Genomic DNA, 26,213 nt, shown 5'->3' with positions numbered 1-26,213 from the left:
AAGGACGTTTCAAAACTAAAAATTTTCCAAAGGGGAGGAGGACACCCCCTCCCCTTAGTTACGGAGTAACAGTTTCTCTGTGAACGCATTCTTTTTCTGTAAGAAATCAGTCTCATTGTTACAGAGACGTGCGTATCGTAATATTTCCCCTTTAATGAAGCCTTTAAAAGTGGCAAGTGGGTGTGCAGAGCTTCTGTCGAGGTATTGGAAGGTTTCCGTGGGTTTGGTGTAGACTTTGGTGTCTAATAACCCATTGGTTTCAAACCTTGGACCATTGAAGATTTTCAAATCTAGGTATGTTACCTCGGTGTGTAATATTTCTACCGTTAACTTTAAGAAGCGGTGAATTTCATTCAACCTGTTTACTAGTTGTTCAAGTCCCTGAGGTGAACCGTCGTAAAGCAATAGAATTTCATCTCTATAACGGAGCCATTTTAAGATTTTATTATCTGTCGGTAAAATCTGGTTTTCCAGTCTATTCATGACGATATCACAGATTTCCGGAGAGGCTTGGCTACCCATGGCGCAACCGATCTTTTGTAGATAGAATTGGTTATTGAACTCGAAACAGTTTCTTGTTAAAAATAAGTTCAATTAGTTTGCGCATGGATATGGAAGATATTTTATTTATTCCATATTCGCTTTTTTCCGCCTTTTCATAGACTTCTTGACATATATCTAATGCCTCCTCTTAGGGAATATTGGTATACATGGCGACGACATCGAGTGTAGCAAGTACTACTGCTTTTGGTAACGGGGTGGCTTCCACAGTTTTCAGAATGTGATTTGTGTCTTTCACATAGGTGCTTTGTTTTAATACAATAGGATGCAAGAAATAGTCCACAAATTCCGATATTTTTTCGGTCGGTGATCCGTTTCCGCTTATTATCGGGCCCTCCCTTAAAAATACTTCAGGTTCGTGGCGACTACGTTGCGTTAGATAGTGTTAAACCGCCTACACCCCCTTTCATTAATAAGTATATCATAGTTATCTCATTGAATATATCTTGTTTTATGTTTTTTTCTTGGGGTGAATCTGGTGTCATAATTTTCGCGCAAAAGAGAAAACGAATCGACGCAACAATAGTGTTTCCATTGTACATGCACTGTTGAGCGTTGTTAAATATGTGTCTATCGAGAAAAATATGTGCACAAAAAAAGCGTGTCTGCAACGTTTCTGGTTTTTCTAATTTTTGGCGAAATGTTTCACCATTTTGCATCTAAGCACTCACAATTAACCAAACATATCCAAGGGGGAGGGGGACAACCCCTCCCCCTAGACCCCTTCCCCAGGACGCAGATCACTAAAGTGATACCATCGGGATGTCGCCCCCCCCCCCTTTCTCAAAATCCTGGATCCGCCCCTGCTTCCTTTTATTCTTGCATAGAGTGGTATAGCAGTATTCAGTAGTTTCAACTATAAAACTCTCTGTCTCAAGTATTCCAAATATTCAACAACTTCCTCAGTTTCACCAAGTTTTGGTTTCGATGAAAATGATAACCTCTGTAGTCATGTATGTGAATGGGTGTGTATGTGTATGTGCGCGTGTTTGTATGTGTGTGACTCCTTGCTTGTAAACATATTCTATCTCAAGAAGAGAAGCTCGGACATATCTCATAAATACAGTGTTTGGTATGTAGGTGTACCACATAGGGGACAATGAAACCTATTGTTCTTGGTTAAGGTAAAAGGTCATTTAGGGTCAGCAGGTTTCAAATGAACCTTGTTAACATGGTATCCCAAGGAGAGTAGCTTGGATCAATTTCATATTCGCATATTGTTTCTGATAGAGGCCATAGGTCATTTGGCGTCAACGGCTTAAATTGTGAAAAGTTGTAAACACGGTATCACAACGAGAGGAACCCGGATGAATCTCACATTGTGTGTATAGGTCTACAAAATGGAGTACATAAAGCCTATCGCTTTTTACAAAGGTCATCTAGGGATCCTAAGGTCAAATTACGAAGCATGTATAAATGATATCTCAAGAGGTAAGCTAGGACAGATAAGTATTGTTATCATCCTGTCTATAACCTACAGTGTGTTACATTCATATTCTGTAAGATTATTTATGTTACATCATTGAAACCTAAATGCAGTTTCGCATTCTCGTCATAAAATGTTCAGCATGAAAGCTTCATGAATAGTATATATTCTATGAAAAACATTAAGTATTGTTAAACAATACTGATATGGTGTGAACTAACGCACCATTGCTGGCTGCTCTTGTCATAGTTTTGATTATGAACATTTAACAACTTCTTTTCAGTCTCAATATCTACATTGACCTTTCAAAACTGTTCAAATAAACATTCAAACTATTAAACGACAAACACATAAATACGCTAATCAACTTACCTCATATAATTTCTGTTATTTGTCTTTACATATTAATTTTTGTCGATACTCATGGGCAGAGTGGTTACGAACTTCATTACCGCATTTCTAGTTTAAAGTATGCATCGGACCTATTACACAACCGTACCTGCATATACAGCTAGCTATATGTATGTATGATTCTATAACGTTGCTACGTCCGTCAACAGTGCTCATTTATTCCAGTTTATAAAAGAGAACATTACGAGAACATTTGAATTGGATCTGAAGAGAATGTTGCGTCTATTTAATCTTATTGGATCTGTGGTAAGTCCTACATATATTATACATCATTTTAAGGCTAGAAATTTAATTTGGTTGCCCTCTGAGATTAGTCAGTCACCCCGTTTACTTGTGCTACAAGCAATATAAATTGGCAAAGCACTATGCATCAGTTCCATATATAGCAAAAGGTGTGGTACAGAGTAACTGTCAAGATTATAAGAATATACCTGTACCCCTTTTGGGTAACATTTTACAAAAATATATTTTAAAAAAATGGTGTCTCTAGGACATAAACCCGAGAGATGAGTTGTATAATACAAACTTGCTTGGCCGTTTAGAATTTGAATTTGCCTATTACCTCTTTTTTCCCCTTACAAAGGTGAAGGTTTTTTCCAATCTGCTCCAATTTCAAATCATCTAAACATGAGAAAAGTTTGTAGGGAGCAAAGCCTGACAGAAAGTATTTTCTCATTTTTAATTATATTTGTTGGTCTTTGCTACGGCTCGGGTGCATCCTACGAAACCCCCAAAGAACAACTGAAGATGTGCAAATATGTCCGGAATCGAAATAGATATCAGCAAACTTAAGGAAGTTGTCAAATAATACTAAAGAACTGATGTCTCTTTCTACAACATGTATGGAATTCCTCATCGAAATGATATCTTAAAGGAAGGAAGCAAAGATATAATTGTTTCCAAGTAATCGTAATACGTTAACTCTGTAGGTTTGATTGTGTAAACCTATTGTACACCAACTATCATTTCAACCACCTGAATGGATTTTCGTTACTCTAATTTAGCTTTTTCTCAGATTTCATTTTTTGAATGAACACCCAATCAGAGTTTGCTGGTGTATTGCAATCCTAATCATAAGTGAATTCAAATCTGGGTATCCTCTTACATACGGTAGTATATACCATAATAAGCATCACAACTATAGTACACCACAATAATTTTCTTGCGGATTAAATTATGTGTAGCACATTCTGTTGGGAGATCTGAAGGAGGATATTGTGAAGTAAAGTTAATAACTAACCGTTCCGTCGAAATGAAAATGTTCCTGATATTCGTAATGAATATTCTTCATAATTTGTATGACAATATGACGCTTTTCGAATTAAATGCAAACTTAACACAGCAATGGCAAGAGGAGACACAAGCTCAAATAAGTATAGATATTAAAGTATTAGTTTATCTATATACACTATACTTCAATATTTGATACAATGTTTGTTTTCTTCATTGGAGATGGTTTCTGGAAAATTTTGTATGTAAAATACCAAGTTTTGAAAGATGTTTGACCTAATTATGTAATTGGTTTCACTGTCAATGCTGTTTACATTTGACATTACAACTGAAAATGAAAACAACAAATAATAAATATTAGTAGTAGTATAACACACAGATTTACAACATAAAATCCAGCACACAAAAACTTAAACTTTTAGGATACCTCCCTAAAGTGATCGAATTCTTGTCTTAGCTGTTTTACGTCACAAAAATATTTATATCAAATTAGTGCATTTTTCGGTTTGTGTTCTCTTTGAATAAATATAGTCATCTTTAAATCAAATTCTTCCCAAAAGATGAGCGTCTGTTTGATCAAATTATACAAATGCTAATTACCTCGTTTTCAAACAAGGTGTAATTAATAACTACATTTAGTTACAGATAGCCTGCAAAAATGTTAGCCACCAGAGTTTCACAAGGAAAGTCAAACTAAGATGTACTTACTTATGTTTTTCTTCATAAGGAATAACAGCCAGGCTTTCGGAAGTAGAAAACATAAAGTAGTTTGAGTTTAATTTATTTCCACGTTATATATATATATATATATTTATATATATATAATATATATATATATATATATATATATATATATATATATATATTATTATTATTAGAGAAAACCAGAGAAATAAGATATGACTCATAATTGACAAATAAGGAGTAAGTTTAGAAAATATATTGGAATTTTCGGTCCCCCTGGGACCTTCGTCAGCAATACTTGGCAGTCGAATGTTTTTGTCAATTATGAGTCATATCTTATTTCTCTGGTTTTCTCTAATAATATTTTCTTTTGGAGTAAACGTGGATTTTCGTTATATTATATATATATATATATATATATATATATATATATATATATATATATATATATATATATATATGCTTGCGGCCTTGATAAGCCAATGAGGTTTCTTCGCGAGTTCCTGCTTGCAGGAAGATCTAAAATACATGCATACAGTGATGCAAGTTACTACGTGCGAACACATCGATGAATTAGGCTGGTAAAGTATTTGTATAAATTATAGTTGGATGAAATATACTATCTTTGAAATGTTGTTCGATTCTTTATATTTTGGTACACTTTGGTTGTTATATTTTTTTTCTCCTTTCATTTATTTCTTCGACAAGCCCCGGAATGAGGAGAATGATTTATCGTCGCCATTGATACAGTCTGAACAATAATATAAATCAGAAACGATAAAGTTGGACTCAACGGAGAAACAAAACACCGAGCTAGCTAATAGTGGATCAACAAATGAAGGCTTTTGCAAAGTTTGTAATTTCAAAACAGCATGTTGGATTTTTTTGAATTTTTTAAAGGATCGATATGGTTTGCTTCTAGCCATCTTAACGGCGTTCACATTTGCTACTATGAGTATTATTGTCAAAGTACTTGTGCAAACACTTGATCCACTTCAAGTAATCTCTATATCTTCAATCGTTACAATGATTGGCTCATTAATTTTTGTCTTGCAACAACGGGTTTCTCTTCCCACAAGTTGTACTGATTATATCTGGTTATCCCTTAGTGGAGTTTCATTGATGCCGGAAACGCAGTTGCAATTTTGTATACGTCGGTGATGCTTGCAGGGTTTTCTAGCTGGCTTATCTTGAAGGAACCGCTAAGACTACGGGAATTCTTTTTTGCATTTCTAGCACTTCTCGGTGTCGTATTTGTTTCTCGTCCGTCTTTCGTCTTTGGAAACGATCAAATGGGCACCTCTGACAACGAGAACACATTGATCGGGGTAGGATTTAGTTTAGGTGGGGCGTTTGTCATTAGTTTACAATATACGTTTGTTCGCAAACAGTCACAGCTAGGAATACAAAGTCTTTTTTCACTTTTCTTCAATTCTACTGCTGCTGTTATTATAGGTGCTGTAGTAGTCATCGTAAGTGGAAAATGGAGACAGCCAACATTCGAAGAGGCATTGTTTGCAATTTTGTGTAGTTTAGTGTGCTTTGTTGGTCAATGTGCTCTTTATCTTGCCCTAAAAGTAGAAAAAGTAACCTTAGTTACAATTATATTAACAATGGACATTGTCTTTACATTCCTGATGCAGTATTTACTTTTACATATTGCTTCTGCATGAACCTCTTATCTTGGAGCATTTTTGATAATAACTGCCTGTTTTGGGATATCCATTTAAAGAAGACACTGGCATATCCAACCATCGTCACTAGACTTCACTTAACCCTGTTAAAATATTACTCCATTGAGGAGATATCGCAAATGTCACGTTCCCTCTCGCACAAGACCGAAGACTTAAGGAAATGTAACTGTGACATAATCGAGTCAATGTTCAATTTGTTATGTTTTTCTTAATTTATGTACATGTTTAGGTTTTTATTATAACACTTTCCAGCCCTATGTACATTTCTGCGACTGTATCAATAAGCCTATATTTACACGAGTGGAAATTGATTGCTGGTGTGCAGAAGCAAAACCGTTGAAAGTGTTACATGTTACACTGTTACATGGTTCAAGTTCAACGATTGTTACTGACAACAGTATAAGCTTTATAATTGTTTATAATAGATACCGATTTTCAAGCTAGAAGGGAGCCTACGATGGTGGTGGCAGTGGGTGAGTGTGGATGGGGTCTTGATTCACGATGCATGGCTAAAAATAGATTAAACACGCCATATCCCCCCAATGTAGTATGTGGCCACTAACATTTGACTGAGCACGACGATCAGAAACATACCGTTACATACTGAATAATGTACAGAAGTGATCGTGTAACGTATCACTGTATAATATCTGTAACGTCCAGTTTACAGACTTTGACTATAAAAGTTTACAATCCGTACAACTGTGCGAGTTTTCAAATAAGTACTGTACTTTTACAGAAGTGAAAATTCAATCACCTTTACAGTAGCATTTCTAGAGGGTGAAGTTACAGACTTTTACTGTTTAAACTGATTGCCTAATTCTCTATAGTCTGTGGGAACTGGACAAGCATTGCCGATATTGATCTATCGTTAATGTTACGGGCGAAACATTCGTTTTGAGTTGTCGTGAAAGCCAACAAGTGACCTTAGAAAGCAACTCGTGTTTCGGAGTTAAACATGTGACGTGTGGCATTCCGAGACTGTAATTTGTTTTCCGCATAGCGTACTAGGAGATCTTTCGGAAACAATAATGAGTACATTTAATCATTAAGAAATATATAGCATATGTAAATCTCCATAACAGAGAGTTTTGGTTAGAATTTACATTGAGCTTGGCTTGTTGCGTTTTGAGATCTTTGTTCTTAAGCCTCAGAGAAGTTTTTATAGCTGATTGAAGTAATAGCGGAATAAATCATTTTCCTACCCTTATCTCTCTATTTTCTTTGCTCCGTTATTGTCTAAGTGTGCCTCGCGCTGCATCCCCATATTCACATTAGTATTCGTAGAGATTTGAGACATAACGGAACTTTACTATAACGTTAACATACCTGCATTTGAACATTGCTACATATTAAAAGTTAATACAAATCTGTAGAGTAACAAACTAAACAGAACTTATGTAATCTGTAGCTGTGTTCCTTGGAATTATAACTACCATCAAAACCAACTTTCTGATTTACAAAATAGACACACAATGTTTACACTTATCGTATTCGTTTCAAGTGATTACATTAGCACCACTTGAAGTTTCTAGGCTTGTACATACAATATTGTAATAACGTCGAAATAATAAATTGCATGAAAACTTACTTCCCAATTAGTTTCTGCAGCCTTCAAACGCACAAAGTGTTTAGAATATTTCGCATTGCTAAGTTTCGAGGATAGTGTTTCCGTTGCCATATCACATATGAGAATATTTAATGTGACACTGCAGACAAGATTCCAAGTTGTAACAATTGCTGTATGGATATGGTCAGCAAGGTTATTGTAACCCTGAGGACCTGTTTCTAAGGTTTTTGTAATTTATCTGACATCATATTGCTCAATATGGCTCAAATTGGCAATCAGATCATAACAAATCGAAAGATTTTCATACTTTTAAGACTGAAGCAGAAAACAGAAAAAGTTATTAGCAAGACTCATTTCCCTGCTACTGCAAACTGCCAATTTGCACAAACGTTACGATTTGTACCGTCAAACTTTGATAAGTTCATAAGGTGAGTAACTTTCGACCAGAACCCTTTATTTTGTCCTTGAGGGGGGGGGGGGGTTGTTGGGAAAATAAAACCATAAAATGGCATCAGCTATATCCGTTCCATTCGCCCCATTTGAGAGTTCGTAAACTGACATTAACATTAACATTTGAAGACGCAAAAACAATAAACAGCATAGGAAAAAATACGAATACGGAACCAGCTTATATGTAAGCATTCGATCATATTGTCCACAACCGATTATTCATCACGACAGATCTCTATGGAGACCGCCCTTGTAGACAAACCAGAGTTAACTCCTATTTCGTAATTTGCATGTCTGAAATTACCGAAATCCACGCAAACTCTCGCACAACAGCACCGGTAGCAGCAACAATGTTTAAGTGGTGAAGATAATTCGTTTCCCGGAGCCTTTGAACCCGAGAACATAATGTATGTGGGACATATATGGAATTAATGAAGAGCTAACGAAACATTACGTTAATAATAATTTGCTTTCAATTGTGGTCAAGTATGCTGGTATACCCGAATAAATTACCGTAACACCTTTACGAAAAAACATAATGCACTCAATGGGTATGGATTGTCAGGTACGTTTTTAGAGGGGGATGGGAGTAGGAGATATGACCTCTCGACGTACTGGGCTGGTCAGAGTCTCGCCAAATGACCGCGTATATTTACTTTACGGATTGTATGACGGAATACTGATGTTTGCAGTCCGTCTGCAGTGCCATTACATATCTGTCTCAATACACTGGGTTAGCATATATTCGCTCTTAACAAATAAACAGTTTCTGCCAAGACGTACTAATTTGGATATAGCGTACCAGAGCTCTCCGGTACATCGCACTGATCTACTGTGGTATTTTTCTCAGTAGCATTAATCATATGCATTTATTTAGTGGAAATGTATCATTTTGGTTATAAGCAATTAACATAATTGTGATTTTGCATGCCTTACCACCTGTGTCATTAGCTAGTGCCGATTTCAGTACTTTAAAGCAGCTTTTTTGCGTTTTGTCACCGTTTGTCCATCCTTTTGACATGTCCATCGAGTTTTTACAAGTTTTTCCCTATCAAGAGCGCTAATTGGCGAGTAATTAAGGACTTCTGCAGATAATGAGTAGTATCTCCCGACAAATTCCTCATTTAAAATTAACACAAATTCACACACAAACCCACTAGTTTGAATTCAACGAGTCAGTGAATAGCTAACATGTTTTTATATTATGAGCCGTTGCTTAGAATAGATCATTTGAAAATCCGCCCTTCAGTAAGAATGCCTTTCATTTTTCGCCACTGCTCAGTTCTTCACCTTTCAAGTTTACTAGTATGGAACGTTAGCCTGTGTTTATTAATTTATTTCATTTATTTAACATTAAAGGGTATACTCGGTTAGCGTAAAGCTAATCTCCCCGAGGCCCTGAAATAAAATAACTAATAGTGAAATAAAAAAATATGGGAAATGTGGGACCCTGGACACGGGACATCTACACTTACAGTAGACTATGTTTTGGGTCTAGTTTTCCCGTTGGATTGACTTTAATTTTTCTTACTTTTTTCCTATCCTCCTTGATAATGATGCTTACAATTGTAATTATGTATATATGTCATACTGAAAGTCTATTTTGTTCGGATCCCTCTTGCAATATCATGGCCGGTGAGATAAGTTTCATTTCGTTTAATGCAAGAGGGCTAAGGCAATCCAACAAACGTAGACAGTTGTTCTCTTATTTACATAGGTGTAATGCCGATGTTTGCCTTATACAGGAAACGCATAGTTGCTAAAATGATGTGGGATATTGGAGTAGGGAATGGGGGGAAAATTTTTTTCACATGGTACCACAAACAGTTGTGGAGTCTGCATTTTATTTAATCATAGCGTTGATGGAAAAATTGTAAAAGAAAGTATTCATAATTACGGTAGATATATTATTTTGAACATTATCCTGGAAGAGAAATTACTTTCCATTGTCTGCTTATATGGTCCAAATCCTGATAGTCCTGATTTTTTTCTCAGAGATTTCTAATACTTTGCAGTATTTCCATGGGGACTCTATTATAGTAGGAGGGGATTTTAATTTCGTTTTTAACATAGACCTGGATAAGAAGGGAGGTTAGCATAGGACAAATTTAAAAGCACGTGACCAATGTATATCCTTGATGACATTTCACGACTTGGTTGACATATGGAGAGAAAAGAACCCGCTCTCGAAGCACTTCACTTGGAGTTCTAATGTAACTCATGGTATTCATTGTAGACTTGATTTTTTCCTGGTTTCTCGTAACCTTTTTAATTCTACTAGTAATGTCAGAATCTCCCCTGGTATTCAGTCTGATCATTCAATTGTACATCTCAAGTTTAGCATCCACTCTGCTAAGAGAGGGCCAGGTTATTGGAAATTCAACAATTTCTTATTGGACGATGTGGTATTTGTGGAACTAATAACGAAATTGATTAGTACAGAACTGTCCTCAAATAATAATACTAATTCTGCTATTCAGTGGGAACTTCTTAAATTTAAAATACGTTCGGTTGTTATGAAGTATTCCAAAGATAAGGCCAAAGAGCGTAGGCTTAAGGAAACTGATCTACTTTCTAAAATATCCGATCTTGAATGACAGCTGTTCCAGAATGAATGTCCTCATATCCGGGCAAAGCTAAGAAATGCTCAAACCAAGCTTTTAACCTTCTACGATTATAAGTTGAAAGGAACTATTATTAGATCTCGTGCAAGATGGTTAGAGGAAGGGAAAAAAATACAAGGTATTTTCTTAATCTAGAAAAAAGAAATAGGAGTAATAATACAATTCGTAAGATCATTGGAGAAAACGGCCAAAGTTATTCAGAGAGTACTGATATTCTAAGCAATATTAAAGATTTTTATAAGACATTATATACTTCTAACCATTGCTCCCCCTCTAGCTTCTTTAATGAACTAGATCACCCCAGCTGATCCTAGATGATTCGAGTTCTTGCGATGGACCTTTAGATTTAAAGGAATGTTTTAGTGCTCTTTCTTCAATGAAGAATGATGAGGCTCATGGGAGCGACGGCCTGACAACATTTTTTATAAAAAGTTCTGGCATATTATTGGACAAGTGGTTATTAACTCTCTTAACTCTGGTTTTCAGGAGGGTGCTTTAACGGCAGAACAATCTAGGGGTATTATTACTGTCATACTAAGCCAGGAAAAGACTCAACGCTTCTTAAAAATTATCGACCAATCACACTCTTAAACACTGACTATAAGATCGGGGCTAAAGCAATTGCTGCTAGACTTATATGTGTTATCCATAAAATCATAGGACCAAATCAAACTGGGTTTATGAAAGGCAAGTTCATAGGCGAAAACATCCGTTTTGTGTTAGATCCTATTGATTATGCGTCAAATCACAACATTCCTGGCTTACTCTTTCTTATAGACTTTGAAAAAGCTTTTGATAAGTTGAAATGGAATTTTATTGATTACACCCTGTCGTTCTTTAGCTTTGGTAATAGCCTTAGAGAGTGGATTACTGTGTTTTATAAGAGGGGAAATGCATGTGTGTGTAATAATGGCTTTTCAACGGGTTTCTTCAACATCCAGAGGGGTGTTAGACAGGGATGTCCTTTGAGTCCTTATCTCTTTATACTTTGTGTGGAAGTGCTTGCTTTAAAAGTTATTTCAAACGTGAACATCAAAGGTATTAGGGTAGGGAATAATGTAATTAAATTATCACAATACGCAGACGACACTACGTTTTTTTCTTGATGGTAGTAGGGATTCCTTTGAGGAAACCCTCAGTGGTCTGGACGAATTTAGATTAGCCGCTGGGCTTGCTATTAATATTTCTAAGTGTAATATAATGCCTTAGGGTCCGTATATTAATAATCTCCCTACTTGTATTAATGATCTAGCTTGAATGTCACAACTTGTCCTGCTACTATGCTGGGTGTTTCTTTTACTCAAAATAGAGACGATCTCTTTCGTTTGAACTACCAACCTAAATTGTCTAGATTGTCAAAACGTTTGCTCTTTCTCAACTGGTTTTCCTTTTTGGTTTTGTCAAACCCGCCAATTGGATTTATTAAAGAGCTCGAGAGCATTATTTTCGATTTCATTTGGGCAGATAGTTCTGATAAAGTAAAGAGATCGTCAATGATAAATCGTTTAGCAGATGGGGGGCTAAAGGTCATTCATATTAATAGTGTAATCAATAGCCTTAAGTGCACATGGATCAAACGTTACTCTAACGATATTCACGGCCCATGGAAAATTTTCTTTGATTTGGAGCTTTTCAAACTTGGCAAGCAGTTTCTGTTTCAATGTAACTGCAACAAAAGAGATATAAGCATTCCAAAATAATGTCGTAAGTCAGATTATTAAGGCTTGGTGTGAAATATCTTTTAATTATCCAACTGATAACTCAGTAATCAGTTTTTGTGGAATAATTCTTACATTCGTATCAACAACCAAATTGTGTTATATAAGTTTTTATATTAAGCTAATGTCAAGTATGTGAGAGATCTTTTCGGCGAAAATGGGAGACCCTTAACCTTCCATTTTTTTCGTACTGAATTTAATCTTCCAATGTTTCCTTTCACTATCTATACTGGTTTAATTAATGCGATTCCTTTGGAGTGGCGTCGAGATTATGTTCAGAATTGTAATTTCCCCAATTGTAATGAGATTTGGCTGGATAAGGTTTTACATTCCAACTCTACCTCCCAGTGTGTTTATTCCCGATATTTAGATAATGTCGCTCAGATACCTACCGCCAGCCGTAAATAGGCTAATGTGTTCAACAACTTGACGACTGAAGATTGGAATAGATTCTACAGTATACCTTGGGCAACAGTTTCCGAATCAATATTTTCAGTTTAGAGTTTTACATAGAATAATTGGGACCAATAAACTGCTTCATATCATCGGAAAATCCGAATCTCCAAACTGTACCTTTTGCGATACGCATATTGAAAGTATAGAACATCTGTTCTGGGAGTGTAGTGTGACATCCACCTTTATTTTAGGGGTTGAGGCTATGTTATTAAATAAGCAATTCTTCTTCTCCAAGAAGGATATCCTTCTTGGTTTCGGTGTTGATGTAGCTCACCCATACAATGTTCTTATATTATATATGAAGCATTTCATCTTTCAATGTAAATTGAATAAATGTATTTCTGTTGTAGAGGATTTCTTCTATAAATTTAAGTTTACAATAAGTGTAAAAAAGTACACACAACATCGATATCGTAGTAAAAGTAAGGTTAACTTTATGCAGCTTAAACAAGCCTTTAGGACATGTTCGATCAATTGTGCTGTTTATTAGAACAACTGTTATTTTGTTATGACGTTTATTTAATCCGAAGCATCTATAGTATGAAAATATGTAGTCTGTTTATTTGACTGAAGTTATCAATAAATGGAGGGAAAAAATATATATATATAATCATATAAAATAATAATAATAATAATAAAATTTAAAACAAAATAAGACGACAATGAAAAAAGAAATAAAAAATGACTATGGCATAAAATAGTACATGGAGCAATCAATGAAAAGAAATTAAGAGCATGATAAATTAGTTAAGGTCCTGCATAGAACGTTTAAAAGTATTTAAAGACTTGGCATTCCTACACTAATAATTCGTTCCATTCCTTAGCAACATATGAAAATATTTTCTGGTGATACTGGGTATTACCACCCTCTAATAATAAATTATTTCGTGTGATGGACCTTAGAGAGTGGTTATGTATATTATTTGTGTGGCGGAACATTTCCACAACATACTGTGGAGCCAGACCATTTAAAGACCTATACACCATCGTCAATCTTTTACATTTTAAACGTTTTCGAGTGAGGACCAGTTTCAAGTTTTAAAAAGGTCTTCAGATCTATCATCAAATGTTGTATTGAGAATAATTCTTGCTGCAGCTTTCTGTAAACGACTAAATCTGAGAACATTTCTGGCATTACTAGTTCCCCATACTAAACTACAGTACTCAACCATCAGTAAAATATATCCATTATAGAATAGAATACAAGTATTGGTATCAATGAATTTTCACATCATACACTTTCAATTATAGAATCTTCTACGGCAAATATTTAATTTGTTAGTTTGAATGGATTTCAACCTTTGCCTTGAACCAATCAACATGCTTTTAGTTCTATTTCTATTTATAACCATTTCATTTTTCTTGCACCATTTGCAAACATTAGTTATATCCTCCTTAGGTTTGGTATTTAAATCATCCATTGACTTGCCCTTTATATGAAATGTATCGTCTGCATATATGTCCGCATTGCAATACTTAATTTTGACCCATGTCATTAATAAACAAAACAAAGAGCAACGGGCCCAGAATAGACCCCTGTGGCACCATGGGAACATTGATCAAACAGTGACAATCATATCATGCTATCTGAGATTCTGTATTGACACCACGATACCGGTTAAGGAGTTTCGAGCGTATCCCAATAATCACCCATGGATGAATAATCCGATTAAGTGCCTGCTGAAAGAGAAACAATAATTGAGGGAATAACAATGAACTAAGAACTATTAACGCAAGTATTATATCAGAAATCCGCTCCGCTAAGCATCAGTACAGAGACCGGGTGATGTCGAAAGCAACTACTAATCCGAGAGAAATGTAGAGGGGTCTGAAAACCATGATGGGGTGCAACAAATTACCGGAACCCGATTATGCGAATGTGGAGGCGAATGATTTGAATAGATTCTTCTGTTGTTTTGAAGGACCAGATCAGGATTTCAACCCACCAGATGTCGATGAAGAACTGGAGACGCCTTTTTCGCTTTCTGACGTCATCGCTGTACTCAAGGCAAGTAGACCTTCCACATCATGCGGTCCCGATGGTGTCCCCGGCTGGCTACTGAAACACTGTCATCTTGAACTTGCCGAAATTGTTTATAAGCTCTTCACTCAATGTTATAAAAGTGGATACATTCCTAATGACTGGAAACGAAGTAAGATTACCCCATTGATGAAAGTGCCTCACCCAGTGGAAGAGAAGGACTACCGGCCCATTGCTTTGACTAGTGTCATAATGAAATGTTTCGAGAAGCTTATTCGCACTGAAATCATAGAATGTATTCCATCATTGGACATGTATCAGTTCGCATACCGCATTGGAAAACCAATTGTGGATGCGTGTTTGCTGTTGGATACAGTTCTACGCCAACATGTGGACACTGTCGGTAATTTTGCCAGGGTTTGTTTTATGGATTTTAGCTCCGCATTTAACACTCTTAGCAATTCGAACTTACTTCGTATTTTAGATGCTCATGTAAACCAGAACATCATATCACTGCTGTATCACTTTTTATTCAACAGAACTCAATATGCATACTGTGATGGGGTCAGCAGTGAAGATATTATCACCAATACTGGTGTCCCACAAGGGTGTTGTTTATCACCATTGCTGTTTGCCGTTTATACTGATTCCTTGTCCACACTTTATGAAAATGTTTACATTATAAAATATGCAGATGATACGGCTATTGTTGGTTTGTGTAATGATAAATATCCACAGAGCATTGTCAATTACCACACAGCTATTGCGGAGACTGTAGCGTGGTGTGAAACCAATTACCTTTTATTAACAGCTCCAAAACCATGGGCATAATTGATGATTTCCGTTCAGTTCAGATGCATGATCCAGTTATAATTAATGATAGTGAGGTTGAGGTTGTGTCAGATGTTAAATATTTAGGACTCATGTGTACTCATACTCTCACTTGGGACTCTATAGGCTCAACACTTGCGAAAGTAAAGCAGCGGCTTTATTGTATTTATAGGTTGGGAGGATTTGGTCTAGAATATGAGAAACAGCTTTGGCTCTTCCGTTCCGTGGTGCTTTCACTCATGGTCTATTGTGCTCCTGTGTGGCTCTCTTCCTGTTTCAAGACTCAACTCAAATTGATTAACAGACATTTCAGAAAGCATTATTATATAGATGATCATAACATTGAAGAAATTGTACTTCATTATGTAGAAGGTATTTTGACTGATCCTGACCATCCTCTCCATAAGTATTACACCACTCCACGTAGGTTGTATACCCTACCTCGTATGCGTACTGAACGCTTTAGACATTCTTTTTTTACAGAGGAATATGAAGCTTTTGAACTGTCATATAACTAGATGATATTTTTATCATATTTTTATATATATATTTTGCATATTTTTTAAGCTGCGGAATCCATTTTATTATATCTTCATTTTATGATTGATATCAATAAATTTTACTTACTTTTACTTACTTACACCCCACATGTTACTGGCAGTAAGGGGGGAAATACACCATTTACACATGTAGATTGTTGTCTATTACATAAATACGACTTAAACATGCATGCAACAGAGCTATCGGAAAGACCATATATAGATAACCTATCTATTAGAATAGAATGGTCTACTACGTCAAATGCTTTTCTCAGGTCTAGAAATACAGATCATATAAGATATCCGCTATCAATAGATTTATTCCAGTCGTCGATTATCTTTAGTAATGCAGTTTCACAAGAGTGCCCATTTCTAAAACCTGTCTGGGACGATCGTATTAGACCAAATGCATTTAAAAACTTTGATAAAGCACCATGAACGTGTTTTTCTAATATCTTAGATAATACAGGCAAGATTGAAATGGGTTGATAATTGGATACTTCTAGATTTGAATCACTCTTGTAAATGGAACAAATTTGGCTTTCTTCCACTTGGTAGGAAAGACGGAGTTTTCTGATGCTACTAGTCAGTACATGGATGATACTGTTTGTTATTTCACTAGCAGATAACTTAAGAAGATAGGAGCTAATCCCGTTCAGACCGTTGGCTTTAGTAGCATCCATTGAAATAAGTGCTTTGTAGACAAAATCATCAATCACCTCCGGAATTTGGAATGCAACACCATTACGTAATTTGGAAGAAACAAACTCTTTAACACTTGCTAAGTAATCATTATCCACATTGTTGTTAATACCAAGCAGATACCTAAACGATACAGACGTAAAGAATTCGTTAAATGACTTAGCGATATCGATTCTGTTTCTAGGTTACCATTGTTGATTATTGCAAGGGCGTAGGAACCGGGGGGGGGGGGGGGGGGGCTGGGGCGCCAGCTCCCCCAGTGAAAAATTTGGGGGAGGGGGGCGGAAGTATCATTCCGCCCCCCCCCCCGCTTCGCAAGTCAGAAAACCCCTTTTTCATTTGTATATCTTGTATATCAGGGAGTGATCGAGTCTAATATAACACTCAAAAATTAAAATAATCTGTCATGATTTTTTCCAATCTTATTCTCAACATGGTGATGATTCGTTTGTGCAATTGTGGATAATCATCAGTAAGGAACTAACTGCCCTTGGTGCTCAGAACATTTTGGCAGAAAAAAATCTCATTTGTAGCACCAAATTGCATCAAAGGCCAGGTGAAAATGCAAAATATTTACGAAATGGAGTGGGTGTTGAAGTGTGCTATATTGCACCAAATGGCATAGTATGCCACCTGGAAATGCAAAAAATAGGAACACCCCCTCCCCTGAGACCCCTCCCCCAGGCCGGCCGTCAGTCTTCAGACCCCCCCCCCCCCACACTCAAAATTACCTTCCTACGCCACTGGATTACTGTGCTTATTTTCTGCTGACTTTTAAGATTAGTATCGTTGGACTGAACATTTCTAAGGATTTGCCAAATAGCTTTGGAATCGACTTTGCCCTTAATAATAAAATCTCTGAAATAACCTTGTTTAGGCAATCGATGTCTCTGGATCTTTTAATTTGACGAATTCCTCACTTTGATGGCATGACTTATCTCAGCATTGCTCCTCTTTGGCTGATTTTTTTTATTTTGACCCTTTTTTCTTACGTAATAAATTCGCCAAGCCTTGCAAAGGAGATCAGCTTAGAAAAGTCACTTGTACAGCTCAAATGTCCCGCGGTCGACAGCTAGAGCCTAATAAACTGTCGTTCATAGAATTTAAATGTTCATACTATGGGCGGGCTTTATTGCGATGCTTACGGAAAACGTCTTTGAGAAAAACAACGTCCAAAGTTGTAAATATTTCGACTTTAATTCGAACATTTGTTAGAATATGAATAGATAAGCTAGTTATGTAAGTCTTTATGGCATCGTGGTGTCAAGAAGGTTGAGAACATTTTAGAAAAGGACGCAAAGCTGCTTTAAGTTTTAATTGTAATATTTGTCATTTTTGAGTGGAATAATGTAACAGTTACGGTTGCCTGTGACATCGACAGCACCCTCTGCATCAACTCTAACCGTTTTTTTCTTCTCGCTCGGATGATCAAATTCTATATAAATTAATAAACTGCATAAATTAACACCGTGCCTGGCAAGATAATACGTATTTGGACGTAATCACGGCTACCGTTTTTTATTTTTTAAACCAATTACCCTAATCAGTCACAACTTCAGTTACGACAACACCAGATGATACAGTGACTACCACCTGCAGAAAAAAAAATAGCAGTTTATGCAGCCCTGTCTTTTTATTGGTGTAGGAAGCAGGATACGAAATTACAAATGTTCTTCCATTAAAGGCACGTGCACCAAAACAAACTGGTAGTATCAATAGGCGTCATGTTTGGTGTTACTTTGTTAAGAAAATTTCCTGGGATTTTGGCAGTCAACCGTACTGCCTGGATTTCCGTAAGGAACCAGAGAGACATCAATGCCGGTGATGGATCCTTCGTCATCCACAGCCAGGTACATTTTAAATTAGTTTGTTATTTACAATAACACATTGTTACCTTAGTGTTATGCGTACACTCCAACAAATCGTTTATAAGTTCCATCAAAGCTCAGTTTAGTCCAGTTTTTTTACCAAAAAAATACCTTTGCATATTTAAGATAAGTTACATTGTGTTCGTTAATAGAGGTTGAAGCCGTTAGTTCTAAGTTAGCTTGTTATGCTTTGTAGCATATTTCATGAAACCAAATAAAAGTCGTTCAGCAGAAATTGCGATATTGCAGCTCCATGTTTCATAGATAGTTTGCTTCAAAGATAACAAACCTCTCCCTCGTGATTGGTATAACCTACTGTAAACAGAGGAATATTGCTAAGACGTTCTTATTGTGTGTAACTTTATACATCACTAATGAAGGTTAATCACCGGCGCATGGAACTAATTTTTGTATCATTATAAACGTTACCACGGATCCGTTTACTAACTCTTTAGTAAGTCTAAAGGGCAACTGTGTGATTTCCGTAATGGAAGATGTTATCGGTGTTATCTAACGTATGCAGATTGTACAAATCTGAGACTTTCATGGAAAATGGATAACTTTCTTTCCGAAAGATGATTATGCGGTGATATTTATCGTTTTTGCTTCATATATTTTTAAGTCACTCACAAACTTACATACACCAAAACGTTTGGAATGATCTAAATTCTCCGACTTGTCTACACAGTCACTCAACATTGAATAGCCATGTAACCGTAGCTGAAATTGTTTGGCAATCGATATGATATCTCGTTAACTCAATCTAAAATTGCTATTTATATAAAAACCATTTATTTGCTTGAAGTAAACATGTTTATGAATGTCTTGTTCCATGTGCACTCAAATAATGGTCATTTCGATAAATACCGACTACACCGTTTCTCATTCCTCGATTAAGATTTCCAACAACTTTTCATCTGTACCTTCTGCCGGATGTTCCAGTAGTCCGGTTTGCTCCCATAACGAATGGGATCCGTTGCAGGAGGTCATTGTTGGTCGCCTGGATGGGGCAACAGTTCCGCAGCTGTTGACTGAACTTAAAGTATGAACAGAAACAATGTTAGTTTCAATTAATCACAGTTTCAGCCGTTTCCAGAGGTTCACTCAAAATGAACTCTAGTTGTTGGCATCTGTCATATAGTCTCCTTAAGTACAGTCAATTGAATATGTGTTTTGATGTATTGCCCCATTTTATTTCTCTGAAATATAAGTAAAAATAAATGTAACCATCTAGCAACATGCATAGCTTGTTTTCTTTAAAGTATCCAACTAGCGATAAATGTTACTTCAAAGGTGTAATGAAATAAATCTCAGACAATTATAAGGTAGATGTTATGCATTAACATTTTCTTGTACAAAGGGAACAATCAGGAAACAAGAAGACTATGACTTTTTTCAACGCCATGGTGGAAAAAGTTTCCCAAAAGAACACTTAGAGAAAGCGGAGAAGGAAGTAGAAGAATTTTGTCGTGTGCTGAAAAGCGAAGGAGTGATAGTGAGACGACCAGATGTAGTGGATTTTAGTTTGGAGTACAGAACACCAGATTTCAAGACAACAGGTGATTAAGCCATCAGTTTTCCATCTTACTGTTATTTATCTCCAAAAATAATTTGATACACGTAGTTCTTGAATATCAGGAACAAAAGCGGCAAGATACATGTTATAGGGTACTTTAAAATATGCCACAAGACAATTCTTTCACATCAGCAAATATGACACATGTTTTTATCCCTCTCAATCAGGGAGCTGTCCCTGGAACAAGTAGCAGCTCTCTCTTAAAATGAACAATTTATTGTGAGACGCAGTGAGAGTGATGATGCCTTAAGAGATAGGTCATGATAAACATTATTATAAACTTTGAAAGGTGAATAAGGTAATCGAGAGGAGAGACGAGGAAATGCGGAGAGGTGGGTGGAGAGAGAGGTGGAGGGAAGGGGTGGAGAGAGAGGTGGAGAAAGAGAGGAGGGTGGTGAGGGGTTTAACGGGTATAACTCATGACTGATCATGTGGATTACATATCGTACCATTTCCTCTGAAACAGGTTTTCATGCTGCAATGCCGCGAGACCTTTTACTTGTAATTGGTGAAGAGATAATTGAGAGTCCTATGGCCTGGAGATGTCGATTTTTTGAATACAGAGCATATCGTACTTTATTGAAAGAATATTTTAAGGCAGGTGCAAAATGGACCACCCCACTAAAACCGCTGATGTGCGATGAACTGTATGACGAGGTATTATTAAAATTGAACGTCGGACCTTTTGTCATTATTACCACTAGTCTAATGCCATGCATTAACGACATGCCACGCGAGCCTACATACCAACTAGCAACAATTTATATGGTAGAACGCTATTGCTGTAAAGTGGTGTATGGGGAAAATATATTATCACAGGTTGGTGCCCTGACTGATCAACTTGATTCATTGTGCGATACTCGTAAGTCTCTTATAAATGTGTTTACTCAGTTGTATGAACGATTACCTGTTACGTAGTTTCCAAACATCATTGAGCGCCGGATCATGGTTCCATAACTATTGGATTTCCACCAAGGCGGGACGCGCAAAAGTGGCACAGTCTAATGTAACGGGAGCAACTTTTTGAATAGCTCAAGCTAGTGTATGTGGATGCAACAAGTTACCATGACAAGGAGTCACTATTTTAAAATGTTGTGATAAGTTCTTGGCCTTTATACAAATTGAAAAGCTAAACCAAGTACAACAATAGGCATCGCAAGGAAAGTTATTACAGTGAACACGTTTCAAATCTCAGTCAATCGAGTTAATACCTACCGCTACATACCATACCACTCCCCGACAGGAATTTATGCAGTATTTTTAAAATTTGAAGATGACACTTCACGTCAACTTGAAATCCTTTATGCAGTAAAACCGGTTAATTGGAAAGTAAATCGATAAAAATCATGAAAAACCTGTACATTTTAAACTAATCTATTTAATTACACAGGGCTACCTGGAAAACGACTTATGGAATTACTCACCTTTGGATCAGTTCGTGACCACAGAATTCGAACAGTGTTTGTCGTCCGAATTTGATTGTTTCTATTATTAGTTTGTAATTTTCTTTCAGGAAATTTCCCCTTATTCCGAATTTCCCACCTGTGAATAAATATGCATCCAAAAGCAATCTGGTAATTCTGCTGTCTCTGTTTCAGTTTGTGACATTATACATCTTGATACGTGAAATAACAAAAACTTATGAAGAAAAACGTTCATGAAGAAAAAAAATTCCTGGACCTTAGCTGCATTAACTTCTGGCCCATTACTCATAGGTCTAACATTAAGCATAGGCCTTACCTCCTAACAACTAGCCTAGCCAATCGACTGTAGGCAACGACGACCTGCGGCTATGGCGACCTTCTAAATTATATACAAGTTCACGTTCTTTCAACATTTGCTTGATAAACTTACCTCCATTCAACTGAATACCATCACGTCCAAGTCTGCTTTCTTCAAGCCACTGCGAAACTAACATGTTTTAAGATGTAAAACGACAAGAACGAGCGAAGGCAAACGAGTAAAAAAATGGCGTAAATACAAATATTTCTGAATTCAAAGAAACGCATACTGATTGGTTGATCTTTCACTCCAAGAAAGAGTGAGCGTTCTTAGCATTTGATTGGCTCATTTGTTCACTCCTTTGTTAAGAGTGAATATTAAGTACTTTGGCTTTGAAATACAAAGATTTCTGTTGTCTAATGGAGTGTCTAATGGAGTTGTCTAATTTCCGCTCCTTTGGAGTTAAATTTTTCATTTTTTTGTGTTTAGTGTGTTATATGTGTTAAAGATGAATTTAAAGAACAAATTTCCAAAACAAGTAAGAACATTTTCATTCCATTTGGGAGATATAACGGGATTTAATGTTTCTTCACACAATCTACATGAATTATAAATATGACATTAACAACCAACATATGTTTGCAGCCTGTAATTATAGCTAGTACCGTCAATTACTGTTCACGTCCCACAACCGTGCATCAGTTATTACTACCTTGTATTGGCAACACGGTAACATGTGTTACAGGTAACAACTGTAACAACTACAAAGCTGTTAACATGTTCTCATGTTAGACAAAGAACTGCGCGTAAGGAAAAGGAATCTATGAAATTGAGAATGCCTACGAAATGATGTAATAGAGGTACGGTACCTCTTGATTTCAGTTCACACCTCTCTTTAAATTACGCAAATTCGTCATGCCGAGAACGAAAGGAAGGCCTTATTCGGGTAGTGAGTTGTGGTCTTACACAGGTCCAATTTATTTGGGCTAGTAGTTTCAGATCCTGGTGGGACATACCTCCTCTTAAACTAGGGTATCGCCCAAACGGAACTAAATATTTCTTAGCTGTTTGAGTGAGTTGTTGTTTTACACAGGTCCAATTTATTCAGGCAATTAGTTTCAGGTCCTGGTGGGACATACCTCATTTTAAACTAGGGTATCGCCCAAACGGAACTAACTTTTCCTTAGCTGTTTGAGTGATTTTTTTTTCTACACAGGACCCATTTATTTAGGTTAGTATAGGATTTGGGTCACCTTTAAGAAACTTATTTGTCAAAAGGTCATTACTAAAGTTGCATATCTGATGGGCTGTAAGTTTAAAGTTTGTTTAACGTGGAACTTTCGCATGTGTCTGAATACCCCTAAATCGGTTAAGAGTCGTTTGGGCTAGAATAAATGCAAAATATGATGATTAATTTCAAAGATTCATCACATAACAGGCATATCATTTTGAAGGAAGAGTTGACTGTAGTATATTTTCATAATCTTTTCCTATCTTCATGATACTCATCAGTTTGTGGGACTATTAAATGCTGATCACTTATGCAAGAGGCTTATCAAACAAATGTTGTCAGAAAATCCTATATTCAATTCCAATTTTCTGCAAGATTATAATTTAATAATGATGTTTGTTTCGTTTTTCATTCTTCCTCCACATTTGTTGACGTCACAACCAAAGTGACTCAAACGAAACTCATTTAGACAGTGTAGATACTTGGTATAAGGCGCAGTGACGTCACGTCGCAACAGATTAGGCATGCCCCGGTTGTGAAAAAAATAACCTGTAACCTTTCTCTTCTTCACCACTAGTTTCTTTAGCATGCAGTTGGTAGTCATATTTTCTTCAACAGTCTCGTGTGGTATCAGTTTAGTTCACTAAGTCTCAGTGACGCTGTAGAACAGAACCTCTACTGGTTTAATTTGAGTTTGTACGATTCGCAGCTTCAATTCCAGAAGTAATAACCACTTTTGACATAATTTGTTTTCTTCTACTTCTTAGGTTACAAATGCGTTCGGCATAGAATGGATGAGGAGGCATCTTGAGCCAAAGTACAAATTACATGTGTTATCATTCAAGGACAGCAACCCAATCCATATCGATACGACAATCAATTTTCTTCGACCGGGTTTAATGATGGTTCACCCCGAGAGACACTGTGATCAAATCGACTTCTTTACAAAGGCCGGATGGCAAATAGTAGAAGCACCCCAACCTACTAGCCCTGCTGGTAACTTACATAATTATATGTATACTAACCAGTGTCCTCTCTTACCTTTTCTTACCAATAAAGAAATCGTTTCATATCACGATTTTATTATCATACTTCATTTATATATATATATAAATATATATATATATATATACTAATATGTGCATAATAGATTGTTCTGTAATATGAATCATGTGCATCTACGTAATGCATTTTTCGTCTACTTAAGGACAGAATTGTTGATTTTCTTTTCTGAATGCTTTCTTTGTCGAAAATGTTCAGCCTATTAAGCTAAGTTTCCGTAGATCTTACTAATCCAATAACGGTCTTGATCCGACCATTTGTCTTGTGGAAAACGTTCATAATTGATATCCCGTAAGTAAGTAGATTAAGGAGAAAACGTCTGGAAATTATCGATACGACTAACATTTGAAAGTATTACGGTTGAGGCTGCGCCAGAGTTATCGATTTCGTAAAAAAGATATGCGTTTTACTGTCAATATCATGCAATTTATTGGGAAATGGAATCATAATTTAAGGCATAGAGCAATGTTGTTGCGATGACCTACCCACGTGGTAAGATATATTCCCGATCGACCGACTGGGACGATCAAATATTTTGTAGCTTGGTTTAAATGAACAGCACCCTACCTCCCTAAGCGACATTCTGTCCTTGAAATTTATTTTTGCAAAACTCCCTTTATATCGTAAAACAGCCGTTTAATATTGTTTTTCATAGAACATCTAAGTACATATGAAAATGTTTTACTTAAAGTAACAACGTACGTCTTAATAATAGTTAATCTCTTCAAAACAATATTTACACATATTAACGAATACTTTGTTTCGAATAAGTTAGGGTAAACCCTGCATGTGATATAATTGTTATCGACATCTTATGTTACAACCAAATACACGCTGGTGATATTTAGATGTTAACAAAATCTGATTATAAACATTTCACAGATCACCCCTCGTGGTTTTGCTCGCAGTGGCTGTCATCGAATATTTTATTGTTGGACACGGAACGTGTTATCGTGGAAGAACAAGAAGAACCAACCATTAGGCTGTTTGAGAAGCTAGGTTTCACCACCATCAAGCTGCCCATGAGATTTGCGTATTCATTTGGTGGTGGATTTCACTGTTGGACATCTGACGTCAGGCGGACTGGGACTCTAGAGTCTTACTTTTAAAACAATGAACTGAAAAAGTTTATTATATTAGCGAAAAGTTAGGTCAATAAAATGTATTAAGGGTTAAGTGTTTCTAGTTTTGTCACAACGTAGATAGAAGTTCGGAGTAAGCAAGTAATATGATTAATTTAATGATTTTTTTTTCACCGTATAGACTTTAACTGACAAACCAAATGTTAGATTGTTTCTGTCATCAATAACAAAAGCTCTCTATGCTTGTCCAGTAACTCTCGAATATCGTGGTATCCGTAGCCGTCATTTCTATGGGCAATTCGTGATGTATGTTTGTATGTGTGTGAATGTTATTGAATCATTTTAAAAGTATACTTCTCCTGTATGATATTTTCCTGGTTTTTGTGTTAATTTTTTACTATTATAATGGGTAATATGGTAAAATGTTGTCAAATGATAAATAATGGTGGAAGTTTCAACTACGGTTTTTATTCTCAAGTCTTCTGCATCACCTATGCCAAAATGTTACAATTATTAAACTCGACGCCAACCTATAATCGAATGGTATAGTCCAAGCAGCCGTCAACGAATGAAACATGATCCATGTTCTGAGTTTCACGTTAACTGCATGGTGTCCTTGACATCGTTAAAAGCCAACTCTTGTAATCAATATTAGCTTGAAGTGGTTTGAACTATGTGAAAACTGTTGCTGGCATAAGCAATATTAGCATAATAATATTGGATGAAGGAAATATAACCATTAACTTTATTTCTTCGTATCTGTTACGTAGTTTGGGGTAATAAGCTCAAGACAGT

The 26,213-nt window shown here is 36.2% G+C and overlaps 1 pseudogene; it reads left to right on the top strand.

The window, feature by feature from the left end:
- Positions 1–18,466: 18,466 nt before the first annotated feature.
- On the top strand, positions 18,467–26,166 carry LOC139977328 (glycine amidinotransferase, mitochondrial-like; annotated as a pseudogene).
- The last annotated feature ends 47 nt before the right edge of the window (positions 26,167–26,213 follow it).

This window comes from Apostichopus japonicus, chromosome 12 (genome assembly GCF_037975245.1).
Source record: "Apostichopus japonicus isolate 1M-3 chromosome 12, ASM3797524v1, whole genome shotgun sequence".
Taxonomy (NCBI): Eukaryota; Metazoa; Echinodermata; class Holothuroidea; order Aspidochirotida; family Stichopodidae; genus Apostichopus; species Apostichopus japonicus.
This window is presented reverse-complemented; position numbering and strand designations above follow the sequence as displayed.